This window comes from Corvus moneduloides, chromosome Z (assembly GCF_009650955.1).
Source record: "Corvus moneduloides isolate bCorMon1 chromosome Z, bCorMon1.pri, whole genome shotgun sequence".
In the NCBI taxonomy this organism is placed as follows: Eukaryota; Metazoa; Chordata; class Aves; order Passeriformes; family Corvidae; genus Corvus; species Corvus moneduloides.
Genome location: NC_045511.1, coordinates 10739403 through 10763179, shown reverse-complemented (window position 1 = coordinate 10763179; position 23777 = coordinate 10739403). Strand labels below are relative to the sequence as shown.

The 23777-nt window shown below is 38.0% G+C and overlaps 1 protein-coding gene across 1 annotated transcript in view; it reads left to right on the top strand.

Annotated features, from left to right (window-relative positions):
• The first annotated feature begins 7083 nt into the window (after nt 1-7083).
• GHR (growth hormone receptor) overlaps nt 7084-23777 on the top strand; it is a 152011-nt gene continuing 135317 nt past the window's right edge. Inside the window, exon 1 of the mRNA XM_032095338.1 lies at nt 7084-7233. The gene's annotated coding sequence lies outside the window, so the exon portion shown is untranslated. The remainder of the gene's footprint in view (nt 7234-23777) is intronic.

Genomic DNA, 23777 nt, shown 5'->3' with positions numbered 1-23777 from the left:
GAGGGAAAGAGGGAGAGTGTGGGTCATAGGCCCACACTTTTGCTAATTGAGGAAGAAAAAGTCTTTTTTTTTCAGAAATGGCTGATGATGATTCCTTCTTGACTGCAAGCAGACCGCACTGATATTTCTGCTTCTGGACTTTGAGCTGTAGTGGAGTTGAGTGGATCAGGAGTGAGAGAGTTTTGATTTCTTCTTTTTTTAGTTGGGTTTTTTTTTTTTTCCATTTAATAGAAATAATGAAATATTAATTAGAACAAGAATAGAACACCAGCTCTCCCTTCTCCTAGGAAACTGCCATAGTCATTAGAGCATGAAGTCATGGAAAGCATTACCATTTCACATGAATATTCAACTACTCCACACAAAGTGAAAAAGCACTGGGGAGGACAGAATGGACTTCAATTCCAGCACTTGTAACATGTATTTTTTCTTCCAGGAGGTAGAACATATGTGTTTAGATCCATCCTGGAAGACAGGAAACAAAATCTCTACCTCTTGCTTCTGAATGTTGGTCCAATCTTTGAGACAAGTGAAAAGGACAACCAAGCGGTTTTTTAGCTGCTTTTTACTTGGAACCTAGTCTGACAGACACACATTATTGAACCCTGGGAAAACACTAACAGTCTCAAGAATCATAGTTAGGACTAATCGAAGGGAAAGTTTGCAGGCAATGAATGGAAAATGAAGAATTTTCAGGTATGTTCTGAATAAAACTTTAGGGTGCTTAATGTTCAGACAAGACATTGGCTCAGAGGCGTAGTGTTTTCTGAATGAGCTGTTTCTTGAGTTGTGTTGTGCAGAAATTGCAAGGACAGTGGTTTCTGTGGCCTCTAAACAGACAACCTAAATAATAGGAAATAAATTGAATAGTTCCTGCCATTCCTTGGATTTATTTCTTTAGTGTCCTTGCAAACTGCAAGATGATACTTACACGAATGATAGATGTCTAGTATCAGGACTAAGAGAATCAGGATAAAAACGTTTTTATGGATTAAATTTTTCTGAGTCAATACAGACCTTGTTGAAATCACTGCAGTAGACTCCTACTATCAGTTCCACTCTGTTTGAGAATAACAAGTACCTTGCCAGTATATCCATCTACACTGTGTTTTTTCTGAAACAAGATTTATATAAGTTACTTCCAGTTGTCTTTTTTACCATGCTCTTTTTATGGTTGTATTTGTGTGAGATTGAGAAATACTTAATGCTTAAGGCCAAGGGTTCCTAATTTCTGATCTCTCAACTTTTTCTTCATGTTTGTATTATGGTGTTTACTCATTTGTGTGGATTTGAGAAATTTGAGGCTAATAGAATGCAAATACTGGCTTTGGGCTGAGGTATTGTATGTGTGTTTGTTTCTTTTTTGTGTTTGCTTTCATGGTTGTTTTTTGGTTTTGTTTCTTATGAACTCAAGAAGCACTTGAATGTAAGAATGTAATTCCATATAGAAGTATTCAGTAGTCTCAAAACATAGAATCCCAAAACAATACTGAAGCCTATCTGTAGGAAACCCTAGTTTCTTAAGTTACTTACTTAAGTTACTAAGCAAGTGCAGATCCCTCAAGAGAAATCCAGAATGCCCAGCAGAACATAACCAGTTCGGAGGCTTTTTTCTCTCTCCTTGTACTCACGTAGGAACAACTGGCAGTGTAACAGTGGCCCATACATGTTTCAAAGCTGTAAAGAGCAAGGCTAAAGTTTATCTCAGTTAATCACAATTTTATCATTGACTTACAAGGTTTATGGATTTCATCCCAAGAAAGGTTAACAGTTAAATCCATATATGTGTTTTAACAAGAATTAGAAAACAATTCAGACTATTAAGAAAAACAATCAGAGCTTCTAGTATCTGCTGTGATAGGGAATATTAAAACAAATTGTGATATTCCCATTGCTGAGAGTGAAACAATCAGTAAACGTTCTTTGCAGGCAAGGAAAGAAACAAAAAATATTATTTACGAGAAATATTGTTATGGAGCTAATTCTGCCTCCCTTCAATTTATTATTGTGGTGTCCTTGCAATGCTGGAGTGCAGCATTTCGCTACAGTTATATAAGAAATAACAAGTCTTTCAATCTACAAGGTAACTGTTGCAGATTTTTCAGTGGTAAACTACAGACACACTCTCCTTTTATTTTATCAGAAAATACAAGGATTAACAAGCAGATATGGAAGAGGAGCTGCAATTAAATAGTGCTTGATGATACAAATTATCAAGGTTATATTTTTGGACCAAAACCGTAAGTCCTGTTTTTCTTAGATGGAAAGAAACTTTCACAAGAAATACTGTTTAGTGCATATTAAAAGCAAGTTGACTAAAACATCAAAGGTACTCCACATCAGGATGTCTCAGGTTATGTGTGAATGAGATAAGAATTTTCCTGTCCAAGCTCTGGAGCAATTGCAGATCTGTTTAAAGGCTGACAGTCTGCAATACCTTACTTAGGTGGGAGAATGTTAAAATCCTTCTGTAGCTCTATTACTCTATGTTAATATGCATATTTCAATTCTATTAGAACTTACTTGCATATCAAGCGAAACCCCTAGTCCCAGTGGGTCTTAATATCTTAATAAATATTTTAAACCCAAGATCGTTTGAAAAATGTAGTGCTTTTGTCTGGGGAAGAAGAAAAGCAATACATACAATGCATTAGAAGACATTTTTAGGAATGAATAATCAAAGTCAGGGAAGCAATAATAGAACAGGACAAAAAGCAAATGGAGTGTATCAGTCCAGATTGTCTCGATACCTTTCTTCTGTAATTTTCTAGATAAAACAAGCACAATAAACTTCAGAAGTCTCTTACCTCCCCACTGTGCAGCTGGCAATCACAGTACAAGCAATTCCTTGCCAGAAGGCACACATGGACCCAGTGATGATGTTGCAAACCAGAAGATATGTATATTCTCAGTAGCAAGATATACAGCTGAGGGGAACACAGGGCATATTTCAGGCTATGACAAAGCCTAAAAAGTTTGTGCTGCCTTTCAGCACTCGGACAAAGAAATGGGAGATGGGAACCATGGTGGTATGCAGAAATCTTTGCAATAGGAAGCAGACGAAGGAAGGGAAACAAGAATTCAAGAAAGAGGAGATAAGGATCATCAAATTGAAAATAGAGTGATATAATATCTTATTGTCTAAAAAGTGAATGATAGCATGGTATGTGATCTGATAATCTGGTATTTGGCTGTTACAATAACCCACTCTTTTATTTCATTCACATATTCTGGGTTTATTGCTTTATGGTTGCGAACGCAGTGAGTTAGCTGCTCCTACAGTCAAACTTATAGAGAATTTCCCAGAAGCTGTGGTGAAGGAGTTAAATTCCTTCAGTTTTATTGTCTTCTCTACTGGGGGCTTCCCTAGTCTTCAGAAGATATCCTGGAACTCTTCTCTTTGGTATTCATGAGGCTGAAGAAGTGTAGATTTTCAGCCTTTATTGTTCTTTTTCTCCTCTTTGTTGTTTAGCTGTACTTTTAAGGAAGGTTTGGCTTGTCACCGTAAAGTGAGTTTTCCTTTTTTCTGTTACAGCTTCCACAACCTTTCTTCAGGCATGTTTGTAGAAAGACTCCTTCTTTTATTATTCTACTGGTAGTTTTTATCCTGATCATCCACTTTCCTTTCACAGGGAAAAGGAAAAAGGTGGAACATTCTGACCACTTTCCTGAAATGTGAGATAGTCCTCTGAACTTCTTGCATGTTTCTTCAGATGCCAACCATCCTGTATTTTTTCCTTATTTTTGGCCAACAAGCATGTAGTTCCATGTACTGCACTGATTTATTTTGATCTTTACTTCTGTACATGTTTTTGTGGTTTTTCTGTTCTGCAAATTACTTATTTTTTTTCCAATTGAGTGATGTGACCCTTCATATGTTTTAGTAATTACTGTATGACATAGGTCAGCTCCTCACCCGTCCCCAGGCAGAGATCCAATGCCCTCCTGCTGGTCACTGACATGGAGGGTGACACGTCCTCCTTGTCTTCCCTGTCCTTCCTAAAGAGTCTGTATCCATCCATTCCAACACTCCAGTCATAGGAGATATTCCACCACATCTCCATGAAGCTGATAAGTTCATAGCCCTGTAGACGTGAGCTGTCTCTCACTCTTGTTTATTCCCCATGCTGAGTGCATTCCCATAGAAGCTGGCCTCGATGAAGCCAGCTTACTGTCTGGAGTGGCTGGAATTCCTTTGTGCTGCTCTCCTGCTGACCTGTGATCCTTCTCCAGGCTCTGGGCTTCTCCTGTTGATCCAGGTATCAGAATGGAAATTGGTAGGATTGGAATGGATTGAGGCTCCCCTCCCCTGGCAACTATAGTTTAAAGCCTTCTTCATCAGTTTACCAAGCCCATGACTGAAGATGCTTTTCCACATCTCAGATAGATGGACCTGCACCAGCCCTGGAACGGAAATGATGGGCAAGCTACTTAAAGGTTATACATGCAAATGTGGTTTAGATTATTAGTCCTTTTGTAAAATCTTTATGACTCTAGCACCGCTTGTCTTAGCATTTGTCCATTTTGACTCTCTGAGGTTTAACCCCTACAGGAAGAACTCCCCTCTCCACTTGCATATTTTTGTAATGCTGGCTGTGCTGAGATCCCAGTTTCAGGTACAGGTGTTCCAGGCTCTGTTTTTATATTAAAAAAATAATCAAACAGCTATGCTATGTTTGTATAAATGAAGACATGCACACAGCACAAGCTGTGTGTACTTGCTATACATCAACTATTGGATGAGTGGCTCTTTAAGAAGAAAATTATCAATATGCTATACAAAAGAACAGGGGTTTTAAATACATATTGAAAAACATCCATTCATTTTCAGCTTTCAACTGGTCAATTGCATAGATCCAAACAAGCAAAGGTGAAGTACCCTGTAAACATTAGCTGTGAGTTTGAATGTTTTTTATTTTATTACCTGCAGGTCAAAATGGATTGTCACATTAACATGGAAAATAGAGAAACCCTAAGACCAAGCTTCCTGCAATTGGGCATATATTGGGTGAAAATCAAAGAGAACATTTGTTTTATTGTTGAGATGACTGTGTAGGAGATGCAGATGCAGACCATCAATAATGTTGGTATTATACCTTTTAACTGAAATACTGTAGGACTGTTACAGACATATAGTAAAAAGATAAGGACTTCAGCCTGTAACTAAAATACAAAAGGCACTGAATAGAGGCTGGTAGCTTTCCTTCCATTTATGGTATAATTGCAGCTGTTTTCAAGCAAGCTATAACATGAAAAGGAGTAAAAATTCAATGTCAGTAATATAATTTGGTGTCATGTATCACTGTTTCTTAGCAACAACCCAGTAATGTTCAGTGGAGGCCATGCTTAAATGAAGTAATATTGCATCAGTGGAGAATATTTTCAATGAATGTTTGTGCTTCAGGCTTTTCTCTGAAAAAATGTGGATGTTACAAGAACTTTGCTGCTCTAGGTTGAGAACATGAATCACTGGGTCATTTTGTTTTGTTTTAAAATATACTACATATAGCTCAGCTGTGACTGTGCTCATTAAAACAAAACCAAAACCCACTGCAAAATACTTCTCTTTGTTGTAAAGGAAGATTATCTGTCCTATAAGGAAGGCTGTCTTTCAGCTCCTGAGATCTCTCTCAAGTAACAGTGTTGGGATGGACCCACAGTGTTGAATGTGTGTATGTGTAAAGCAACACCTGAAGGAAGAAAAAAGTGGAAGGTTTTTTCCCCATGTTCAAAATATATCATCTAGGATATGTCCAAACCCCTTCTCTCTTAAAGTTCAAGCCATTTTGGAAGCCAGGTAAATTTTTTAAATTTCACCAACTAGAGGGGAAAAACTTTAATCAAATAATAAAACCAGAAAAAGACAAGGAGGAGAGAATATTAGAGATTACTACTAATACTTTGATATCCTGTTTTAATATTTTTATAATCTTATGATTCTGTATTCATTACCCAAAAGACGAAATACTGGGTGTGAATTAACACTGTCCGGACAACAACTTGGATCAGGATCAAATTCTCCTCTGCCACTCACAGGTGTGGTTTCATGGAGGTTTGAGTTACCTGAACCTGCATGGTCAGAACTCGAGAAAACACTTTCAGGAAATTTTCATGCCCAATATACACTGCATCTGCATAACATCAATTCAGGTTTTCTTTTTCCTTTCTGATCCAAGCATTAGGGAGGTACACAATATTAGTGCTTTCAAAATATCAATTTTTTGTGATAGAGGAGCACAGGTACAAAATGATTGGACTTCGATCAAAGAATGAGCCTTCCCTTGTCAGAACAAGTGCTTCATATAAATGTGTACCATTTACTTCAAAATTACTTTTCCAATCAGTTAACCAGCATTTAGGTCCATCAGAAGAGTTTAGGTCCCAAAAAAGACATATTTAGTTTCAAAGCAACAAAACAGATGAAAGGGATAAAGATAACGTATATATGAAGATAGCATCATGAACAACTGATGTACATTAACCATGAAGCTACTAGGTATCCCTGGAATGGAAGATCTGATCCATGTGAGTTCAAAGAAGCAATTTACTTCATTACCCAACTGTTAGCATAGATTTTTCAGGGGTGTTAAACTTGGCAAGGTGACATTTCTATTTCAACGGGCCACTAAAGTCTTTGTCTGGACTGCAAAACTAACAAAACTAAGTTTCTCCCTACTGAGATCCCTTCCCAAATAATGCTTTTTGTAATGGGTCTCTGGGCCAGCCTCTTTGCATAGACTCTCTGCTTACAAGAGATAAAACCCTGATGTCATTCAGAGAGTATTCAAGCACAGACTGCAAAGATGATGAAATTCATAAATCCTGGGAGAGAAATAACTTATTTTTCTAAGTCTTCATAACAAAATAGAAGCAAGCAAAGAAAGGGCCTTAGATGCAATAATTGTTTTGTGTCACACTGTGTGAGCAATCCATGCTCCAAGGCCATGCAGGGGACATGTTGACATAGGTGGATGCAGATATGGCATATCTCTCTCACCCCTGCTCTGGCTGGGCAGGTGCAGACCAGCTTTGGTCAGGAACCCTTGAACTCATGTAAACACACCACAAGCCCATACTTTACCCTTTGAAGACTTTTATTTTAGGTCCAGCAGCACTCCAGCACTGCTGTGCAGGCTCTGAACGGAGCCGGCTCCCAGCCACCAGGCCAGCGGGGGAGCAGGACAGACACGCAGGAGACACGCTGTTGGCCTGGCACGGTGCTGCTCAGTCCAGGTAGGAGCACGGGGGTTTCTATACGGCCTCAGGTGACCAAAACACCACCTAATCCAGATGGTCATCATTAGAGGCTGCAGGAGAAAGCATGGGAAATCTGAACCCGGCATTTCTAAAGCAAAGGACCTGTCAGAAACCTTTCCGCCTTGTCTCAAGGGCTTGTACGGTGAGACAGGAGGGGCTCTGTTCCTGCAGTTTATCCAGCTAAACCACCGTGTCCAGTCTGAACTGCTGATTGGGCTGAGGCTGGCGCTCAGGTAGTGACCGCCTGTATCTGTCTCTCTCTTCTCACATGCTCTTTTTCCTTCTCATCTGCACTGAAGATGGAGAGAAGAGAAAATGTGGTTGGGGGAGGAAGTTTTAACAAATCTACGAAACACACAGGATTTCTACAGATTAAAATATACTTTCTGTTTTCAGAACAAAACAAGAAGCTGAAAAAACAGGCCTTTAAATTCCATTTTTTTCATGACAATTTTGTGATATGCCTAGAAATTTGACATTTAATTTTTACAATTTCTTTTTCCTCTTTTTTCACTGAAAGTTTTCTTTTGGGAAAATAATTTCAGTTTTATGTTTGTGCATAACAGTTTATTGTAGAATCATCAACAAAAAATGAAAATATAAATGTGATGTGTGGCATAACTTTGAGAAGAAAACTAAATGAGATGTATACCATTTGAAATAACATTTTTCTGCTGGGTAAACAGCCCAAGCAATCTCTTAGTTATATCATAATTGCATTCCACTTTACACAGAGGCAACAGTGGTTAAATAGATGGTGTGATGATTTGAGGAAATAAATGTAACAACTTACCTGCTAATCACATAATCTTAAAATTGTTTTCTCTAAATCAGTTTCTGGAGATCCTGTCAATGTTAGTTCCAAGATTTAACTAATCTTGAGCTAATACAGAACCCACTTGGGATCTCACGGCCTATGCTAAAGCCCTCAGCGGGGCTTCACAGATGTGGCACACTAGCCATAAAGTAAATCCAATTCTTCCAGGAATGCTCGGAGTTGAAACATTAGGTATGTTTGGGAATACTACAATTTCCTTGGCTCAGACCTACTGCCCTTTGTAAAACCCTGATTCCTCTGCTGCATATCCAGACATTTTTAAACATTGATAGAGTATTTACAGTTCATATGAAGTATACAGAAGATATAGTTTCCCTGTACACTGAAAGCAGAGTACCTGGGCTTCATGAAGGTCTTGTGGTGTGTCTGTTCAATCTAATATTTCAAGTGTGTCTTTTCAGTCTTTTCAGACCTAAAGTTTCCCATCTTGACAATGGATTTCTTTGACTCTTAGATTTTGACTTATGTAATCTATTGGGGTTTGTTTCCATGTTGTAAGAGAGAAATTTTTGAGATGTAGAATGGGAGAAGGGAGATTTTACTCAGGTAGGATTATAAAAGATTTTCTGATTCCTTACAAAATAGCACACAAATATTTAATTTTGGATCAACACCAAATGTTTCAAAATCTGCATCCACAAACCCAATAATTTTGTTTTCTCTCCTGTGTACTTAGCCCTTTTTATAAAACATTCTGTGGGGTTTTTCTTATTTTTAAAAATTGTGTATCAGCTTGTAAACATATGTCATTTCAAATTTTTTAAAGAAAATCTTGGTTTAGTCATGTTAAAATTATATATTTCATTTGCAGCAATTTCAAAATTTCTTCCATGTGTCTTTTCCTAATCAAAACTGTGTATTGAAATAATCTCATTTTAGTTAATATTTCAAATCTATATTTGATTAATTTACTGTTAAAACATCATAATTATTTATCTATATTTATAATCAACTGACGCTCTATGCAGAAATTGGAACTGGTTTTGGTGGCATGTAGTTTAAATTACTTTACCACAATATTGTTAATTTTTAGAATTGTCAAAAAGTCTGAAATATTTGACATTCCTCATTCCTGAAGAGCTACATTCTATCAGAGTACTAATTTTAGCTCTTTTTATGATTTCTCTCATTATACTATCAAATATTTTTGTTTTGTATTTGCTATAAAAATAGAAGTGAACTCTTTGGGAGATTTTACACATTACACAAGTATACTAAAAATTATGCAGAATCACTGTAATGGTTTTGTAATCACAAAATCCTTTGAAAACTCCATAAACTCTACTCCAGTTATTTCTGACTTCAGTGGTGTATGTTGACCTTATTTATACTCTTGTCTGCAGTGAGGCTAGACTGGTGAAAACAAATCTGTGCAGCTTCTGTAGACCCAGCACTGCATCCATACATCTCCTAAAGGAATTCCTGAAAACCCTTAGTCTGCATTTCCCCAGGCTCTAGGCACATGGCCTGAAAATCTTGTCACAAATCTTAGCAAATGGAATATGCTTTGAGTATGCCAGAATCTGAGAGTCTCAGCTATGAATCCCTGCATTACCACATAATTTTCTTTAGCTGAGGTTTGGAACTGATACTGAGAATTTGCCCAGAGCTTACTAACTACTTGAACAACAAGGTAGTTGTATCAGATTATGATATTCAAGTTACTTTGTGAAGCAATAATCAGGTATTTAGTGGCTAGAATGAGAGCTTAAACACCTATGTTTGATTTGGTTATTGCCTCATAACAGAAATAATAAGTTAATTTTTCCAGAGCAAAGTAATTCTTATTAAATTGTAAATCTCAATTTATCTTAACTACAAGCCTACATAATGCAAGACTATTAGAAGTACACTTGTAATGTTCAGCAAGATTATATGGCATTTGTCACTAAGTGGTGACATTATTTTATCTCTCACTAAAATAGCTAATGCATTGGATGTCCTTGTCTGTGCTTCTTCAGTTATCTTAGCAAGTTAGAAAAGGTGGTATCCAGTAAATCATTGATTCTGACTGCTCTGTGGTACTTGGTCTCAGAAAACTCATACACCCCAAACTCTAAGGTCCATCCTTAGTGACCACCTGCATCCAATGCGGCAGAGAAGCATTGCAGCTATAAAACCATGGAGCAGAAAGCAGTCCCTGCCCTACAGAGCCTGTGTTACAAGCAAAGGAAGGGGTGCACAGTGAGTCAGTGATTGATCCAAAGTCACATAAGCAACTAGTGGAAAAATCAGGAGTTTCCTATTTGCCATATTAACTATTTTTTTACTCAATATCCTCTGTTATTTTTGCTATTCAAAGTCACTACTTCTGAAAAAGGAGTACCAGTCAAATGGAAAGGCCACAGTGCTTAGCCTTCTTTTAAGTGCTTGTTAAGCTCTTTAATCCTATTTTACTTGCTAAATTTTAAAATGGAGATATAATTTAAAAATGAATGTATGCAATGAAATGCATACAGACAGACAGGTAGCAACAAATTTAGCAAAGAATGGACTCTTGATTCTAAACTAAAATTGAACATTTGCTTCCATTTTGGAATAGGAAGGTAGTAGAGAAACATTGTATTTCAGCTTTCAATGTGGAAGAAATAGTCACTGATTACTAAGCCATTTTTCTGCCTAAATCTCATCTGTGGTATTTCAGTATCTTATGTCATTTTCTTCTTTCTCTCCCTCCACATGCAATGCCAGAAAAAATTCCTGCTGTCAATGTTTTTCTGCCCTATGTAGCTGTTGATGTCTGTGGAGTTCTGTCTTCTGCTGATATAACCTAGCCATGTATTGCATTGCTAAGAACAAAACACTGAGAAAAAACACTGATGAGCTGGACCCCAAGGATCTCAAAGTCTGTGACTCTATCTGCAATGAATCAGAAGATAAGAAATAATGCCGGAAGAAAGTAATAGGAGAATCAGAGAAAATAATGGAACAGATTGAAGAGAGAAATAGATGTCCATGCCATTTCTGGACAAGAACATTTCTTACTGCTGGCAGTGATCAGGAAAAGAATGCAACTGTGGCAGGATATTACAAAGATGAAGAATGCAAAAATGAAAGAGGTTTAATTGCAAGTTTCATTTTTTAAGTTCATTTTCAGGCTAGACAGAGGCACCTACAGTACCTTGTTGGTTAGCTTTGCATAGAAATAATATGTGTTAGTCAACCTAATTTAAATATGTTACCATTTCCTAATTTTAGAGGAAATAATACTTTAATTTTGCCTGAATATTCAGGAAATAATGTTATACTAACCCATGCTTAATCTCCAAAACATTGATTTTCTTGCTTATTTTGTCTAATTCAAAAATGTCTCCAGTTGCAACTGGAGCTTTCACTCAGAACTATGGCTTAGTTCCTTTGTATTTGTGCATGATGCTGTCACCAGGTTAAATGTTACCTCTTCTCATAACAAGCAACATTTGTCATCCTCCTGATGAACTCCCCTTCTTCCCAAGACTATGAATATGCAAAATTTAATCTTGTAATCTCAGATAATTGGAGTAACTGGCTCCAGTGTGGCAGCAGAGCTGAGAGGAGTTACACAAAACAAAACAAAACAAAGCAAAACAAAACAAAACAAAACAAAACACAAAAAAACAGAAAAACAAACAAAAAAAAAGAAAGAAAAAGAAAAAGAGGATCCAGAATACCTCTTCTCTGTATGCAATATATGGCACAAAATAACATGAATATTTCAAGCAAATATGCACACTAAAAGAAAATCATGCCACTTAAAATAACTTTGAAAGTTTCTTTGGACTTATTCTAACATATACAGGTATGAACATACATGTTACAGAAACACAAATATTAATTTTTAAGATTTTTGGAAATATCAAGTATGCAATCTGAAGCTTTTTGCATTCTGTGAGAGTGTAGGACAGCTTCAAAACTTGTCCAGACAATACATTAGGTACTTGGGGAAAAAAAAAAAGCTAAGTTAGTATTTCATAGCAGTGATGGATTGCTCTGATCAACTCTCCATGAAACCTCTGCCTCCTTGGGCAAATGAACTCTTTCACCCAAAGCCGGCATCTTTATTTCTTCCCTGGCTGCCAAAAGAGTGCCTGTGAACTGGGGGAGTCTGTAGGCATGAATGCCTTAGGCAGAAACCTAAGCCCTAGGCTTTATTCTGCCTTATATTTGTTTCTAGTGAGTACTATCACAGTGTTAACCACAGTTTGACTTTTAAATTTTCTCTACTGAGAAATTTCAAGCCAGGAGGAAAGCAATATCTTTTGCTTACTCTCAGTGGCAGCAGTAATTGTCCTTCAGGCAGCCCAGCTCTCCTGCTTCTCCTGTGAGGAGTCAGGCCCTTACATGCATTGCACAGCACTGACCAAGGCACACATGGCAAGAGAATGAAACACATCTATCACCAAAATGGTCACCAAGTCACCACACCACACCTTATGACAAATTCTGTCTTTAAATGTTGTATGCAAATCATCCTTGTTTATAAATACTTATTTGTGAAAAAAAAATTACTTTACTGATGTCTGTAGTATTTCTTACACCAAATGTTTACTCACAAAGCCATGCTATGCGCAGTGTGGGTTATGCAGACAAGATAGTGGTAGCAACCCTCATTTGTTTCTCTATGACTTGTTTTATTGCTTCTGGTCATTTAACCTCCTAGACAAGAACAGTTTTCTGCAATATTCTCAAAATGATAGAGAAGGAGGTGCCAAGAGGTGCGCTGTAATTTATCCATAAAATCCTAGTGATACCCTTGATTAGCAGTACACCAAATCTTTTGTCCTGCTATCAGCCTGAAAAGTTCCTTTTTCAAACACCATGTAAAAAGACTAATTTGTCAGAATACGAGTGTTTTGCCATGTAGCAGATGTAACGCCAAAGGATTGACAAATGTGAGTTTAAATAACACACTATGGCAATCATCTGTATTGACTGCAAGAACCCTTTAGGATTCCTCTTTTGATTGGTGCTGCATTTGTTCCACTGCCTTGAGAATTGTTATGACAATAGTTATGGCTGCAATTGAAGAGAGCGCAATAGCAAAGAAATACTCATGCCTCGGTTGGTCTTGCACTTCTTTTATTACATTAATACAAGTACCACTCAAGCATTTGCAAACTCTTGCAAGAAAAAATGTGCTCATATGTCAAAAATCCCAGTCATCTGAACGGTGCAGTTTGGTGCCACTTATATGCCAGCTTGCCAACTCTGAAGTTGTCTCAAAATGATTTCTGGAAAAGAAGTACAAGTCTTTCTGTTATGCATCCTAGGGGAAAAAAAGACCAATGAATATTTTTTAACATACAACATGATCAATAATGTTACTTTAATAATTATGACAGCAGTATATTTGGCATGCATAGGCTAACTTTTCTTCGGAACCTTGGATAACTGGGAAAAAGTTTTAAATATAGTCTTTGAAGCTGAAGTACTTTTAAAAAAAATTTAGCTATCTTAAAATTCCCTCTTCTGGTTTCACCAGGGACAAATATTTTGTGTGGTTATAGGCACATAGTTACTGAATATTCATATACAATCTTGTCTGGACATTACAAAACCAGAATTCAGCTTCATCATAAGGATTGCAAAGATTGGGCAGTATTTGAAGTTTAAGTATAAATGGTCAGTACTGGATTATAGTATGAAACTGACATATGTTAGTATGAAACACATATGTTAAGAACTATTAATTTGAATAGACTTTCTTTTGAAAGCCTTGTCAGTTGAATCTTTCATGAGATGTAATGGAGAGTTATATAGATAGTGTTCAAAGAGGAGGTTAGAGAGCAAGGAAGGGCCTGGACAGGCAGCCTCTGAATACTGGCAAGGCTGAGGCTGTTCTAGGTCAAATAGCTGAAAATAGGCATGCACATGCTGTGAATGTGTGTATGGGGAACATTTTCCAAAGAACCTTTCAGTGGTAAATTGCCCACTGTTTTAGGATCTTCACCTAGTTTTGTTCAGAATAAAAACCTACTTTGTCCCCCAGCTCAGTGCCATATACTCTCACTGAAGCAGTACAGTCATGTAGACAAGATGAGCTGATTTTGGTATATCAGCTTTTCATCTGAATGGACTGGAGATAGTCCAATAGGCTTGGACTGTGTACTTTTTAGTCTCTGTAACACTATTACTTTTCTCTTGCTAGTTGCATCCAATTCTGTGCAATTTTTGAATCTCAGAGGGCAAACTTTTGATTTTGTCACAAGTAATTTTTTGTCCTTAATAGTTTTCTGGATGCTTTTCCTGTCTTTAAATTAAGATCCCTTTAGTGCCCTCAAATAATCATTGGTGTAAGCAGAACAGTAAAGTTAATCAAACATAAATGTCTCCAGTGCTGTCAAGAGTGTATACCAGTTGGAAAGTGGTTTTTAAGGAAAGAGCAACATACTAAATAATACTTTATATTCAGTTATAACTATAAATGACATAAATGTCTTTCTATAAAAACGAAAATAACATTAAAGTGTTCAATATATTAATATTGCATATTATATGTATTACATGCTGTTTATTAATTACATAATAATATAATTAACAATTAATGAAATGGCTATATTAGGTAAAGGTACATTAATTAGGCAGATAGTGTTAACTGTGCAGCATTTTGGATAAGAGATTGTATGGTAGGGTATAACTTGTTAGTGTCTTTATAATATTGTTACTTACTCTGAATTTTAAAATCAAGAAACAGCAGAAATGCCAAAATGAAGTCTGTTTAACCTTTATGTCATCCAGTGGATTATAGTGATACAGAATGTGGTTTGGCAAAACACAAGCACTGTTGTTATTCAGCTAAAAAAGTCACTTCGATGCTCAGAGGAAGCCGCTTGGAACTTTTCCTTAGTCCCCCAAAGAAGGTACTTCTGTGTTGTAAATGCAAAGTGCTGAGTAGGTGACATAATGTCCCAATATTTGTTTTGATTCCTCTCACTCATTGTCTGATTTTATCTTGCTTACTGTATGTAATCTTAACCTTGTGTCCACAATTAAATGAGTTATTCCCTTTATGCTTGTTACCATAGGATCAGAGCAGCCTACAAACACAAACGAGTTGGCCATCTCAGCTCCCAGATACAGTACTTTGTAAACTTCATAAATATTTGTCCCAGAATTTACAGAGGCAGCCACTAAACTGTTTCGTTACCTGTGTTATTCGCTGGAGATGCCGGGAACTTGTCCAATGGCCACCAGTCACTCATGGCATCTGCTGCCTTCAGCTGCACTGACTTGTCAGCATCTACGAAATGCAGACTGTGGCTGCCTTGGGCTGGGGACCCGGAAAGCAGGCAGCATATCATTAGTGGTCCAGTGTGGTTGTTTACCTAGTATAAAATTAAAGTCCACAAATCTGCAGTCTGGAATCAATGTGCACGACGGTCTGTACTTATCATCACTTTCGTAAGTTTATAGCTATCTGTTTGAATTTCTATTGTTAACCTCATCCCTTGAAATAATGCATGCAGTTCATTCCTTTATATATACACAAGCTTCATGGGAAAATAGTAGTGCAATTCCTTCCAAGGGACAAGGTGTGCCAGTCAAGTTGAATTCTTTATGTATGTGCCCTATAAATGTCAATATGTCAGTCTTCTCATGTGTAACACCAAAAGACATTCAGAAAACTTAAGAGAGCTGCTGTGATTAATATCTATTTACTTACTAGGCAAGCAGAGGTCAACAAACATACTTTATTTAAGGGTTTTTTTTCTGCATTAAACTAATGTGAAGAGTAAAAATATTTTCATTTTCATTGGAGGAATCATGATTGCATCTAGGTTGTGGTACATACCACTCCCATAAAAAATGCACTTGTTTATAAAAGATTATAAACATTTGATTAGAAAGAAAATATTTCTTCACAGAACAGGTCTGTCAGAATTTTGTTTCACATCCTCTTTTATTTGAAGATTCATTAAATAATCCTTTTAATTTTTCACCTTTGATAATGGTAGAATTTTAAGGTTTTCTTTCCGGGTTTTTGCTTTTGTTTTTACATAAGCAATTTTTTTAAAAAATTAATATTCTGTCTACACTCATGATTTGGTTTTTGTCTGTTAGACCAGAAACTTCCAGAATCTGTATTTCTTACAACAGTCAAATATCAGTTATCTGGATAGCAGATTATTTATGTGAATTATGGAAGGACTGCTAAAGTTTGGCACAAGCACCATTCTCACACCAGTTTACATCTGGGACCAGTGTCACCCCTGTCCTGCAGCAAAACACAAGAAAAAAACACCCTGGCATATGCAACCTGGTTTCCAGCAAGCCCATCCAGGTCAGGTGCCTTCTGATCTCATATTGAAGACCAGGGCTGCTGGGGAGTACAAATACACCCCACCCACAGATCTCAGAGTCCCAGAAGCTTGTTAGGTTCAGTGCAAACCCATGGGAACACCTGGACCTGGCTGGGCTTTAGCACAGTGTTGAGTCCAGCAACAAGCCAGAAGCTGGGAGACCAATGCTGATCCCAAGGGACAGGGCTGGTCCCTGCAGAGAACATTATCTACTGCATGTTTTTTCCTCTGAAGACTCAGTCTATGCTCCTATTTATCGTACCCAAGTCTCAGCACTTTCTGGCTTCTAGGAGGAGGTGTTGCCCTGAATGCATATTGGGTTTTGCATTTGCACTGTGTTGTGCTATGCTGGAGGCAGAACATTCATCCAAAGCACCAGGGATAGCACAGAAGTGCATTGCAGTTGCTCTGTGCAAGGCAGATGAGGCCAAAACTTGTTAAATAAAGAGTATTTATTTCCTGGTAGAGACACTGGTGGTGCTTTGAACCATATTCTCTCTGAGCTACCCATCCTTCATGCAGAGCACTCCTGCAGACGTTTCTCTTTGATCTGTAGATTATAGAAGGTGTGGTTGCATATTCTGAATTTATGTGTCTAGTTTACATGCTAAGAATCACCATTCAAAGGTGCCTCGATTCCTGCTGCTATAGAGAATTTAGACTCTTGAATTTAGGTGATGGTTATCAATTGACCAAAGTAATTGAAAGTAGATGGTATATGTGTTTAACAGAATGGAGTTCAAATCACACTATTCCCTCATATTCTCTTACCCAGAAAATTACTTCAGAAATAATTCCTCTGAATTCTGAAATTTACTAGAAAAAACCAAGCAGTGTTGAAAGGAAATTTCAGCTTACTGTTCCCATTACTGGAGGTGCTCTTCAGTTCAAAGTAAACAGAAGTAGAAATACTTTGTAGCTACCAAAGTACTCATTGTGGGCAGGAACCTGTCTGAGAGAAGAGTCCTCTCCTGGCGCCTATTGAGAAAGAGGGGAAGTGAACAGCTCAACCAGACATCATTTATGTGCAAGATGCGGAATAACTTAGAATAGTTCTATTAGAGAAAAAAAATAAATTATGTTGAAGTGACTGCAGGACTGCAAGTCATGTCTGGAAACTTCCAGAAATTAAATCTTTGACAAATATTCCTATAGACAAATGCTGCTGTGACAGTGGCTGCAGCCAGCAATGGGAGGGTGAAAGATTTTGAGACAAGTAAAAATCAGGGCCAGTACTGTCCATTTTTGAAGGGTAAATTTATACTTCTTGTAAGAGCAAAGCACTGCAGTAGTCTTCTGGAAGGGCCAGAAGAGCTCACAGGCTGAAGACCAACAGCAGCTGGGAGAGTTCTCTGGCAATGAGGATAGATGTGGGTAGGAAGGCAGCAAGAGTGGTGGTGGAGTTGAAGAGCAGCAGCACAAATAACTAAAGCTGCCTTTTACCCAGCAATACATGCCCTAGAATTCCACATACTGCAGAGACTGACGATTTCAGATACTTCTTATCTTGGATAAGGATGTTAGTCTACATTTGGACTGCTGCAATGGACATGTGAGAAGGTTAGTAATATTGACATAGCTTGTTTTGTAGATTATTTTTTAATCTCTGACTGGTTTATTGTTTTATTGTGTTTCTTTATCCTCTTACTAAAGTTATGTTTGTTCAAATCACTTTGACTGGTACAGGTACTCCTCACATTTTTGTGCCTTATTTCTCAGGTTTCTGAGAAAGAATCTTAAAACACAGTTTCTTAAGCTTTCCGAAGGAACTGGTAGGACTTGTATTGGCTTCTTGCAAGTGTTAATGAACACATTTAGTTTATGATTCCTACTTCCTAGCCAGCCACAAGCTTCCAATTTATCTTTATCTTCCATAACAAGACCTGAAGTCGAGTTCAACACCTTCCATGCTTGCTGAACTATTTCTTTACACTTTTAGAAACTCTCACTGCACAGATTTTGCACAGTTTCTTCTCAGAGAAGATCTGCGCAGTGGCAGCATGTAGAGTCAGTCTGAGCTGTATTTGTCATTGTAGTACTTTCCCCTGCATTTGTAACTGCTTTCCTGGCTGTGTGGATTTGTGTCTGTATCCAAACCCACTGAAATCAGTATAAAGGTTTTATGACTGGTGGGATTTGGATCTTATCTTTCAGGCTGGAAACCAGTTAATCAAATATACATGAAAATCTCAGAGGTGTTTTGAAGTACCTGCATAATGCCTACTAGATTAAGATGAATTAATCTTTCAGGAAGACTGGTTTCTTTCTAATGAAAGGGCTAAGTAGTCATTTTGTAGTACACCTTCATAGCTTTTTATGGCAATGTTTTGTACCACAACTGTACAAGTTTCCCTGGCTCACTTAATCACCATTTACATACTTTGATTCTCTACTATGGATGTGGTTAAAGGAAAACATGCCATATTTGAATATCCAACCAAACAGAAACAGTAATATATGGGGAAAATGAAGTTCTGAAATAAAGAAACAATATAGGGGCCGTAATATTGCTGGTCGGGATTGAAATTGATTAAAATGAATAGCAAATGTAGTGAGCATGTTTAATTTGATTCAGAGAGTGTGCAAAGGACAGCATCAGAAGAACAACTGTTCTTCTCTTCATTTCAGATTAAGTCCTTGCTATTAACATTATTACAGGGGGTTGTTTATCCATCTCCCCTCAACAGTATTGACAGATGCTATGAAAATTCCCCAGCATAACTTTAGCTCAAGTTAAGGGAAGGGAGCTTTTGCTTTACAGCAATCTTGTGGAAATAAATAATTTGTCTCTACATGCTTTTGTAGCATCTGACTTCCACTGAAGTATCCTCAGAAGCATCACTAAAAGGCGACATAAGTCACTGAATGTGGACATGTGTAAGGGCATTTCAAATCTCACTTGTATGACTTTTCATTGACTTCTTTTGCACTAACTTTTAGTTGCTGTAACAGACAGCTTTAGATTTGTATGTGAGACTAACAAAAAAGGGTCTCTGCCTGTTATCACTAACAAAGGAGAAGCTTATGCTCTTGCAGTGCTGTGTCTTTCTTGTGGGGCAGAAAGCCTGTGGTAAAATTCAACCTAGGAGTACCAAGAACCCTGAACCCAAAGAGATGGATATAGACATTCCGGGGAATTATGAGGCTGCATGAAAGTGGGAGAGTTAGAGATTATGAGAACCATGACAAAGAAAAATGGGAAATCTAGATGTTATTATGTTCTAAGGGGAAGAAATGTGGATGGCTAAGAACACCAAGAAAAGAAATGGACAGTAACAACTGATAATATAACTTGTAGGCTAGCCGAAGCATGCATATTCTGATTAAGAAACAGGAATGCATGGGCAGACCGAGGCGAGGATGGCATCAATGAAAAGAATAGCAGAGGAATAAAGGTTTTCTCTTACCGTGGCTTTTACTGCCAAGGAATACAAACACGAGGGATTTTTTAAATTTTCCTTTCACTAGCAAGACAGCAAGGCTGATATTCCCACCACCCTTCCTCTGAAAAAAAACCCCCATATAAAACTGGACCTCTTGAAGTTGTATTAAGAACCAGTTTCAAAAAGAATCTCTCTAGCAAATGGTTGCAAGCCAGTTTCTTAGCATACTCTTTTTACACAGCATTTGAAGGTCATTCATCAGAATGTTATAAGGTTATTACTATATTAATACAGTAGTCGATTTCTGAAAATTAATTTCACTGACTTGCAAGACTAGGCACTCAAAACTATAAAAGCTTCAATTCACAGGTTCAGCCTGATTCTTTTTCCCTTGCAGCTGACATATATATGACATCTGAGCTTAATCTGGAATGAACTTTTAACTTCTCTGGAGTGTGTTTTGGAGTTGGGGATGGTTTGTTTTCTTGTTTGTTTGTTTGTTTGTAGTTTTTCTTTTCTGTCAAAGGCTGTTGGGATTCATGTCTTAAAATAAGCTAAACAGTCTCTGTACTATTTCAACCAATTATAAAGGCACGTCATGTAAGTGCCATCCAATAAAATCCCTAATGTAACAGCCCCCATTCAACAGTCAGTCAAGCGCTTTCATTCTCATACAACTTTCTATCCTTCCAGCTGAGAACTTACAGGTTTATTCACTGAGTTTATTAAATTAAAGATATTTTTATTTTGTGCTCTGAACTTTACTGTTCACCTGATCAGCCATATTTAACATGGGCATCTGTAAAGGAGAAGTGTTACAGTGCTGCTCTGTTTTTGATGAACAGCATTTACAATAGAAAATGCCTAGAATCTCTGACAACTCTCCAAAGAAAACCAGTTTGCCCAGTCTTGATCTCATTATCAGCAATAAATCAGGTTTTTCATCTCTTTTTAGTCAGCAAAGATTACTATGGTACAGTCATGAAACAGATGCTATTGTTACCTTGGAAATTACTACAGTCCTAGATTTCAAGAGTGTTGCTGCACCATGAGGTCGGTGCTCATGTGCAAGTCCTCATACTGCAGCCCAGAAACTTCTGCCTAGCTTCTGCTGTTGAAATCTACCTCAAAAGGGGAAAAAGTGGCTAAGTGGCCTAATCTTGAAATCATTGCTGTTGCCAAAAATGGTTTATGGCCTAGTTTCAGGTAACAGTGTGGTACAATTTGAATGCAAATATTATAAATGTTCAGTGATCAGTTTTCAAGGTGTGCTGGAGGTTGCCTGTGACTTTAATTGACAGTCCTCAGCTGCTGTTTTAGGGACAGCTTGTCTTTACAAATCTTGTCTGTATATTTATTTATGCATCTCCAGTTACAATGACTTATAATGACAGTGCAGTGGGAGTAGCTGTCTCTCACTCCCAAGTGCATCTTCTTTGCTTGGAGCCCAACCATTCGTGAGAGGAAACAACCCAACAAAATCACAATTATTGTTTTTGGTCATTTCTCAAACGATGGACCTGTTGTCTTTCTAACTTCTGTTTGGAATCAGATGTACCTTCTTGGTCTTTTACCAATAAATGCAAGGGAAATGAAATCTTTCTTCAGAGTACAGAATATATCAGCTGCCTCTTGAAACCAAGCACAAGAAGGTAGAAATGTTAATAGGAGAAATGAACCAACACCTTCAGTAATATTTTGGCCTGCAAAATACTCTTGTCCAGTTCCCCAGATCTTAAAATACCTCCTCTGCAGTTTTTAGTAAGAAATTAAGGACAGGGTCTAACTCATGGTTAGAAGTTCTAGTTCCTGCAGTTATTAAGGGTCTCTCTGCAGGCAGGAGGGATAGACAAATGTGTCCGGGGATGAAACTTTTTAAATCTCACCCTCTGGAGACCTCACTTCCCATCTACAAGCAGGGAGAAGGGACTTCTCTGCATCTGAAATGTATTCCTCATGAGGATAAGTGCACTGAAGAATGTCAGGCATTTGCACTTTGACACTACAGCTCTGTCAGTGCCGGACACAGACCACGTTACAGAGGCTTTGCAACAAAAATGTCAGAAAATTTACTGTGTCAGGGTAACTGTGTGATAGGGAATAGAGTTTGTCTTGGCCCATGCTTCTGCAATTTCCTTAGGCATTAGTGATGGCTGAGGAGCCAGAGGCTGTGAGCACAGTAATTACTTTCTTCAGATAGTGAAGAGCCGAGAGCCTTTTTGTGCTCAGAGATGAGCAGTCCTCTGAAAGCCAGATGAATTCAAGCAGAACACAAAAATGGAAAATGAATGGTGGTAGCAACTGATCACAGGGACTAATGGGGGTTTCAGTAAGCTGAGAAAGCAAGAATTACTGTAGTGCAAACAACAACTCTTCAATAGAAAGACAAGTACATTCTGTGTAAAGGCATGGCTCTCTGAGGAATCTGGAGGGAAGGCAGTCTTTGAAGATTGCCCAAGAAATAAAGCTCAAAGTTCACAGGCTGACTTAGTCAAAGCAAGTCACCCATTAAGACCTCCTTCACATCCCAAGTGCTTTGTACCTCAAAGCATATCTCCTTTCTGCACACAGAAAAGAAGGCTTTTCTCTATAATTCCGTTAGTGATTTCTGTTAGGATTTTATAACAAAACTACCATCAGAAAGCCATTTATGCCTTACTTTTATGCTAGTGTCGTTTTTTTTGGTGGATTCTGTGCTTTGTTTAGTTTAGCCTTCTTCTGGCTGAGGATACAATCTGTGTTACAGACTACTGTGTTCATTTCCACTACCCATTCTTCCTGAATCTTGACCAGTCTGGTCAGGGAGGATGAAAAGCTCTCTTGCACTGGCAGAGCAATGGCACTCTGCATAGAACAACCTACAGTGAAACCTTCTGTTCTCCTGGATCTCAGATGCTGATGTCCACAGCAAAATTCTCTTAGGGGTGGTGTGGGCCATGAGTGTGATAGGACTCATGGCTACCCAACACTTGGGAAAGGAGGAAGGGTGAATTGAGTCACCCAGCTTAGTAGAGTCAAATCCAAAGATGCTATCTGTCGAGGTTAAAAACCAAAACAGACTTATGCATCTTCTGAGGCCTTTTCCCTTAGCAGGGGAAATCACTGTATTAAACCATTCTCACACAGTTACTGGCAGAGATACTATAGGATCACCATGTGGAATAGCTTTTAGTAGGGAAAAAGAGGGATCAAAAAAGTGACTAGCTGGAGGGACAAGGCCTTTATTTAAACACCCTTGAGGTGCCTTGGTCACAAGACAGAGTCTGGCGGGAATGCACTCATGCTACTCTCAGACTCTGCCCAGACTACAATCAGAGGTTATGCCACAAACCCTGGTGACCTGGGAGTTCTGCTGGTATTTATCATCCCAGCAAACAGTCCACTTGCCAGCCCAGCAAATTAAGTAGCTCTGGGGTGGAGTTGCAACACAGTAGACTCATTGACTTATTGTGAAATAAGCAGAATGTTATGGAATAGCACAGAAGATCAGCAGAGGATACACAGGACCAAGATCCCCTTTGTCCCTGCAGGCAGGATTACCAGGTAATGGCATACCTTTAGTAAGTCTTGCTGCTTCCAACACTTACCAGTACATATCTGCTCTAATTGCCTTGTTTAATTATTTTTGAGTCTCTGATTTGCTTGAGTCCTACATTTAGGGCCAATTTTTGATGCTTATGGAGCAGTGAGAAGAATGAGTATTGTAATGGTCACAGCAGCATTTTGTTTCTGCTCTTTCAAGCTGCATTTCACATTCAATAAAAATTTCATGGATTCTGCCTTTGAAATAGAAGAGGGGAGCCTCATCCATCTCAATGATGATGGTTTGATTTAAAAAAGGAATTAAACCCCTACAGTAATAGATGGAAGTCAGCTGTTCTGCTGCCTATAAATGGCCAGGACACTAATAAATAAATATCTTGAGTGCCCAAATAATGGAAACATTCTTTTTAATAGCTCAAGGCACTACCAAATGTGTTGTTAGGCTACATTATGGGGACCTGGAGGAATTTTTTTTTT